The 7,978-nt window shown below is 41.6% G+C and overlaps 1 long non-coding RNA gene across 1 annotated transcript; it reads right to left on the reverse strand.

Annotated features, from left to right (window-relative positions):
- Window positions 1–4,115: 4,115 nt before the first annotated feature.
- Window positions 4,116–7,542, reverse strand: LOC133138001 (uncharacterized). The gene is made up of 3 exons (XR_009709653.1): window positions 7,317–7,542; window positions 4,762–5,064; window positions 4,116–4,422 (listed from the first exon to the last, which is right to left on the reverse strand). It is a non-coding gene; the product is annotated as an uncharacterized LOC133138001 (long non-coding RNA).
- Window positions 7,543–7,978: the final 436 nt, after the last annotated feature.

The raw sequence follows: 7,978 nt of genomic DNA on the forward strand, positions 1-7,978 counted from the left end.
AATCACAGTACTGCTGTAATATACACATCAATTGAACTTGGTTTGGTTGATGCTCTTCCGCGACGTCTTCTTCCTCTGCCTCTGGCTGCATCCATTTTCCCCACCAAGGCTAAAGAATGCAAAGGCCAATCCAAAGGTGGCCCCTTTTGTATATGTGGTAAAGGGGCACAAACAGGTTGTTCACTGAAATGACAGCCAGGTGTTTCAACAGTACATATACAGCAGTAATAGTGGAAAAATCTCTTCAGTGACAACTACGTCTTTATTTTCCCTGTATACATGCACATTTCAATGCAAGTATGATCACTTTTGTAGAGATGGTAACAAGGCTGCAAACAAAAAAAATTTATAAACTTGAATAAACTTTCTGCTCAAATCAGAATGATCTGTCTTACGTATTTCAAGCATATAGTTTCATTTTTCAGAATTTTTCAGAATTTTATTGGGTTTTGAACTGAAAGTTAACTGTTTTGAACAGAGTATCTAAATGTCTGCAAAAGTTGCTGTATTTGTACAAACATTTGCTGGTAGTGAACACTGACTGAGAGAGGTATTCATGAATTTTGGAAGAAGTGGTGATTGAATGCCTTTAGTATGAAAGCAATGCAAAAATATCCACAGTTTAGTTCACATAGTCTAATGATATGGTGAATGTGTTAAGTGTTTTGAAAAAGTGGACATGGTATTGAGACAAGTGTGAAAACGATTGTAAAAAACTGTAAGTGTTTTGAAAAAGTGGACATGGTATTGAGACAAGTGTGAAAACGATTGTAAAAAATTGTAATAAGGCTGAAAAGATTCAAATCTGGCATTGTCACTTAGTGTGCTGGTCAGCTTGCTGGCTTCCTCTGGTACGGTGGCAATATGTGGCTGCAAAGTAATTTAACCCCAGGAGCATACACCGTTAGCCCCCATCTTCTCTGCACCCATACGGGCGGGAGCCTGTGGGGGAAAAACTCATGCATTTTTCCCAAAACAGCCGTCTTCCTGAACCCCCTGTAAATCCCCCTCCTATCAGGGTGCAACATCCTTTACGGCACGGGAAGGTTTCAGGAAGCACGGCCTGTTGGGCCCAGACATTATTCTCTTGGACCCCCCTTCCTTACTCCCTCCTTCTCAGATCTCCCTCATTCCTCAGTTTCCCTGAAAGTATGCATAAAGCATCAGATGTTTCATGACAAAGTCAGTTTAGATAATATTCATGTTTGGTATTATTCTGATTGTTTCAGTGCGACTGGCGCAATGGCTTCATTTCTGCAACAGCAAACTTTGGACATCATAACCAACCAGGAACCAAGGAGAAACTGTGTGGAGCTCTGCCCCAGTGAAAGCCATGTGCCTCAACCCCCCTGATCAAATATCGCTTCCTGGGGAGGCCTGGCTCCAAATTCCAAATGGTTATAAAACGCCAGATGGTTCATTGGTTCATTGTGGACCCATTTGAGTGGTCAACATCCACGGCCTGATTTTGGATTTCAGGAGACCAAACCAAGCAATCGGGGAGGATGCAATCAGACTCCCGTGCACACCGTGCACGTAACTTCTATGTACAGGGTGTCTGTAGCCAGACCCCCATATGTACCTTTTATTACCAGGTAATGACCGTTAAGACTCCGTAATTTAGTTTCCTTTGTAATACTTTTATGTGTATTTGATTTGGAACTAGAGTGTAATTATGTATGTAACCTGCCTGGTAAAATAAATTGTTAAAACTTGATCTGTGTGGTTTCGCTTACTTGACACACACTGTTACACAGGGAATGCTTGGTTACCCCCTCGTTGGTCTAGGGAGGATGTAAATTTATGCTTAATGTATCACGGTGTATTGCACCCGTAGACCTCTGTTGGTAAATCACTCCACGTGGTAGTTCATTCATGTCGAGAACAGCAGTAGCTAATGTTGGCCTTCTTGGGTCCCTAGGCTGTAAACAGAAATACCCAAAAGTAACTATTTCTGTGAGCTCTGAAATGACTGCAGATATCTCGCCAGCTCGTGAGACGTGCACATAACGGCCGATGTGACATGCGGTGGGACCAGCAGAGGACTGTTCAGAAGAGTAAATCTCAGTACAGGATTCCTATAGCGATCAAGTCAAAATGATGAATTAGATATCGACCAAAGGTAGATAAGTAATCTAAATTATTATTCTAAATGGAGTCAGATATAACGAAGCTGAATGTACTGGCCCTATATTGGAGATTCTTGGTCAGCCCGGACCAGTAAAGAGCGGAAGGCAGAGTGGTACTATTGTCTTTGTATCGTGGTTTGTTTATTGGCTGATCTAGACTCTCCGTATAGGGGCCACTGATATTTAACCCGACTACTATTCTTTCAGCAACACCAGAAGGACAAGCACGCCAACACCTTCGGCCCTCGCTAAATTCCGTTGTTGGGTTAGCGTGGGGTTTTACACGGGAGATTACTGTTAAAGGCCTAAAGGTGCTGTTCTGTAAATTAAAATGTATGTTACATCTTTTCATATTGCAAAATGTGTACCATACAAGTTATACACATTCAATTAAATAAACATAAAGATTAGCTGTCTGAAATAAACACAACACGTAAGGAATCGTATACTCAAAAAAGCAGGGAATTACATACATTTATAGAAATAGCATTACAAAAAATCATACAGTACAACTAAAATACAGTATCATAATTATTCACACCCCTAATTATTACTGTATACATGGGCCACCTTACTGTACACACAGGCCCCTTACTGTATACACAGGCCACCTTACTGTATACAGAGGCCACCTTACTGTATACACAGGCCATCTTGCTGTATACACAGGCCACCTTACTGTATAAACAGGCCCCTTACTGTATACACAGGCCTCCTTACTGTATACACAGGCCCCTGACTGTACCACACCCCAGTGATGGAACAAACTGCCCACTACATCAGGGCAGCAGAGTCACCCCCCAAATTTTTCCAAAAACTGGTGACACACCTGCTTAAACATATAATGCTGAACTCTGAGCATTGTGCGTGGGTTCACTTGCTGTGCTTAATCAAAAATAAAAAGCTGAATGTAAAATGACTCTATATCCCCAGACCTATGTGCGTCTAACACAATTCACAAACGCTGCATGGTTTACACAACAGTAAGGAGTGGTTTCACATAAAAGTATCTTTTTGCGGCAAACCTATTTACTACCGATGTCCGTGTGTACCTATCCATGGTGTGTGTGTGTGTGTATGTGTGTATATTTCCATGACTATGCCATTCATTAAATTAAGTATGAAATTGAATAGCAGCATATTCTGTAGAATCTTCAGCAGGAGTTTGATTTTGGCTCTTTGTGTTTTTGTCTTTTTCTCTGTGGATGACGGTAGAATACGTCACTGAATCAGGGTCCTCCTCCTGCTCCTTGGCCCTCTTCTCGTTTGGCCCTCTAGACTCAACACCTGAACTTCTCCTGCCTCTAACTCTGCAGTAAAACACAGCCCCACACACTGTGAACAATGTGACCACAGCAGCAACAGCAATGGCCACAACCGTGGTGTTGATTTCCGGATCTTCAGTGGTCTTCTCCTTTCCAGTGGGTGTCTTATTTTTGTGTGAGGATGCTGGTTTAGTTGTAGGTGAAGTCTTGGGTGGTTGAGATTCTGCAGAAACACCAAAAATAAGAGTTTGTTTCGGTTTTATAACCACTGGTTATTATGGAGTCCCATAGTATTGCTGGAACTCATTCAGGGTGTGCAAAGTTTTGGTGCCGGACTGTGGAGATCCATTGCAAACATATAAAAAGAAGGATGAAAATAGCAACCTTTGTGCAAAATTTCATGCACATTAATATCTGAAAAATGTCTCATTTAGTCTGACTGCACTAGAGCCATTTGTATTCTTAACATTCTGTATACTCCCCTTGTCCTAAGGGCCTTCACTAAACCCCTAAAATAAAGCAGCTAAATTGAATTTCTATTTTTCAAATCTATGTTGCATTAGAAACAACTCATCACAAACTTTGTCATCAAATTTTAAGTTGAAAAAAGATCATTTACTGGAAGGTTATAAATAACTCACAGAGCCCTTTGTCACCCAGTGGCACCCCGTCCTTCACACGCTATGGGCAAATGTGGTCAAATTTACCTTTCACTGTGAGTCTGATGTCTCTGTATTGTCCATCTGCTTCACACCTGTATATTCCCCCATCTGACGGAGTGAGATCTGAGAGACGGAGAGACAGGTTTCCAGGGGAGACAGGGTCCAACAGCTGCACTCTGTTTTTGTAGCGATCATTGCCACTGGTAGGATCTTGTGGAAATATAACAGTGTTTTGGTTTCCTAGGTCTGCAGTCCATTTGATCTGTTCAGGTTTCTTCTGCACATCAGTACAGATACAGGGCAGAACCACTGAGTGTCCTGTGAATCCAGTGATGGGTATGGGTCCAGAATCAGAGAAAACACACCCTGCAGAGAAAGAGAGAGAGAGAGAGAGAGAGAGAGAGAGAGAGAGAGAGAGAGAGAGAGAGAGAGAGAGAGAGAGAGAGAGAGAGAGAGAGAGAGAGAGAGATTTCTTATTTAAATAAAATAAATATGTTTAAGTCATATGATTCACAAGTTACAGTATAAGGTGCAATACGCCGAAGTGCAGAAGTAATGTGGCTCATTCTAGAAGAGTGATTTCTACTTTTGCATTTTAGTGGAATGAAACAAACACATTTACTGACTAACTAGCTCACATAGCCCTTGTATCACCCAGTGGCCCTCCATCCTTCACATGCTGTGGGCAAATGTGGTCAAATTTACCTTTTATTGTGAGAGTGATGTCTTTAAACTGTCTATCTGCTTCACACCTGTATTGTCCTCCATCTGACAGAGTGAGATCTGAGAGACGGAGAGACATGTTTCCACGGGAGTCAGAAATCAACGCCCGGTCTTTGTAGCGGTTGTGCACTCCACCACTTGACCGAAGTATGATACTGGTAGAACCTGGTTGAAAAAGCCATCTGGCAGATCTTGGTATTGTCCCTCCGTCAGTGCAGAAGCAAGGCAGGACCACAGAGCCTCCTATGTACCCAGTGACTCCTCCGGGTGCAGATAGAGAACATCCTGGAATAAAGGGTGACATATTATTGCTCACTCAGACCACTAACAAGCATGAGTGCCCTGTTTGGTGATTGCTTGCTTGACTAAACTTATTTATTGAGATTTAAAACACATGTAGCCCCTCTTACCAGAGATTCCCCAGATACCAAAAATCATCAATAGGAATAAAACACCATGAAGTCAAAGGCTTATTTCCATAGTGGCAGTATAGCACATTGATGACAGAACCAGGCATGCCATGCGGAGGTTGCATGTTTGATTCATAGGTGGGGCACTGCTGTTCTAGGCAGGGCAGTTTAACTGAATTGCTTCTGATGGATCCACCTGTATATGCGCTTACTGTGTAAAAATTTAAGTCATGTACTGTATGTTACTCTGGACAATAATGTCTCCAAAATTCCTTAAAATAAATGTTGTATAAACATGTTTGAAAGAAGTAGGGGAGACCGGGGATGGTTAGCACACTTTTCACTCTTTGCCGTATTTCTCTGTTATGATTTGTGATAGAATGTTCTAACCAGTAGCAAATGAAAGTTGTAAATATATGTATGTCAATGTCTGCAAATGCTTTGTAAAATTAGGTGACTAATGATTAAAGTCTCATTGCGCACATATGGTTGGTTGGCACACGTTATGGGGTTGGTTGGCACAACAATAAAATGATATAGTTACAAAGACTGAAGCAACCAATAGAAACAATTTTCAAAATGTAATTCAAATAAGAACTAGAAAGCACAAATACTTGATGGGATATTATAAATATAATAAATATACAATATGAAATGAGTAATATTGTATAATGTAAAATAGAGTTGAAACCAAACCAGTTCATCAGTAGAACTGCGATACCTATTGGTGTGCATGTGGATCAGGTCTATGGACTGTGTTTGCCGGTGTCCATATGTGACTGATGGAACACTAATTACAATATTGTGCTCAGAGCCTCACACACACATGCATGTTCTATATGTGTATATAATTATGTTTAATCGTGTTTCATATATGAATAATACATGGATTATCAATCAACACCACAATGAGTGGGCCAACCATCCCTACTCACATTGGGACCCACCTCTGTGACAATATTATGTCACCCAGCTAACATCACTCATCACAGGCTTTATCAAAATGAATCCAATTCCTTTCTCTATTAACTGGAATAACACCTTTCCAAAGGCGGCACGGATGGTGCAGTGGGTAGCACTGCCGCCTCACAGCAAGGAGGTCCTGGGTTCGAATCCCCGTCGGCCGGGGCCTCTCTGTGCGGAGTTTGCATGTTCTCCCCGTGTCTGCGTGGGTTTCCTCCGGGTACTCCAGTTTCCTCCCACAGTCCAAAGACATGCACGTTAGGCTGATTGGAGAGTCTAAATTGCCCGTAGGTATGAGTGTGGTAGTGAATGGTGTGTGTGCCCTGAGATAGACTGGCGACCTGTCCAGGGTGTATTCCTGCCTTTTGCCCAATGTATGCTGGGATAGGCTCCAGCCCCCCTGCGACCCTGATCAGGATAAGCGGGTTCAGATAATGGATGGATGGATGGACTTTTAAAATGTTTTCACAAGATAGATGAGTGCTGTTCAAGAAAATAAACATTTTGATGTTCCATCCATCCATCAAGGACCATAAAATAGCAGTGTGTCAACCCACCCCTGTCTCCCACTTTACACAGTCATTCTTTCAGCAGATAGAGGGAGCTTTGGGTTTTTAACGAATTAAAATGCGTTTTGGTTGCAGCAGTTAGTATCAATAATAACAATACAGATAATCTTTCTATATTGGATAAATACCAGAGCAGCAAACACAATGTTCTTCGATATGAGTTCAAAGCACAGCAAATAATATCAAATTTATTTTCCACAATTACTTATGTCTGATTGAAATGACAAAGTGTTAAACTCATGTTCTGATCTCCATTACAAACAGAGTCATGGAAAGAATTGTTTATTTTAAAGTAAAGGAAATAAAAGAAAAAAAAACCTAAAGTTCAAATCATTCAAGTTTACTTCAAAATTCATGCACAGTTTAAAGACAGGCTTTTCAAATGCAATCACAATCTAATGAGTAATATTTACACACACATATAGGACATAGCGTTTTCTCTTTCTAGTTAACATTACAGTCAGTTTAACAAAAGTACATGAGAGCAGGCTTAGCCGTTATGAATACCCAGAAGTCTTCTTTCTCCTTTTTATTTTAAGGTTTTGAGTAACACTCTTTTGAGGCATCAATAGAGCAGGGAAAATGGTCATCTCACCTGAGATCGTGTGAATCAGTCTGCTGACCAGCCAGACACAGACCAGCTTGGTTTCCATGGTCAGCTCTTCAACAAATGTGCAACCAGAAGGTTCTGTTGCATTGAGGTGGTTTGTGTAGCATTTGCTTCTACAGAAAACTCCAATGCTATCTTCTTTTTATTCAACCATATCCTGTGTGTGTCATATTTCCTGCCACAGTGTGAATTAGAATTAGAACTGCTGTGAACAGTGCACATACCAAAAAGAGGAAACTAAATTTATGAAGAAAGCAGAAAAGGGGCGTGCCCCACACAGGAAACCAGGCTACTGCAAACACACATGGTAAAATGTAGAGCTAACATTTAACACATTTACCATTTAACACAAGAGTACGTATAGGGTAATGTGGGTAATGGAAAGACCTGACTGGACTACTGCCACCATCTTTTATGTATTCAGTCACATGGGGCGGTGTGGGGAGGTTTGATCATGGAGTGGTAATGGGGGTTGGGCCAAATAAGAAAGGGCAGCCACTCTCATGTGGGCCCCTTATGGTCACAGAGGCCTGACCCAACCCTGTACTCCGTACACAATGGCCTTCAATGCAGCTCTCTCCTTGCTGGGCTCTGTCAGGCTCCTCCACACACACACACACACACACACACACAGACATACATACACA

This window comes from Conger conger, chromosome 9, assembly GCF_963514075.1.
Source record: "Conger conger chromosome 9, fConCon1.1, whole genome shotgun sequence".
Lineage (NCBI taxonomy): Eukaryota > Metazoa > Chordata > Actinopteri > Anguilliformes > Congridae > Conger > Conger conger.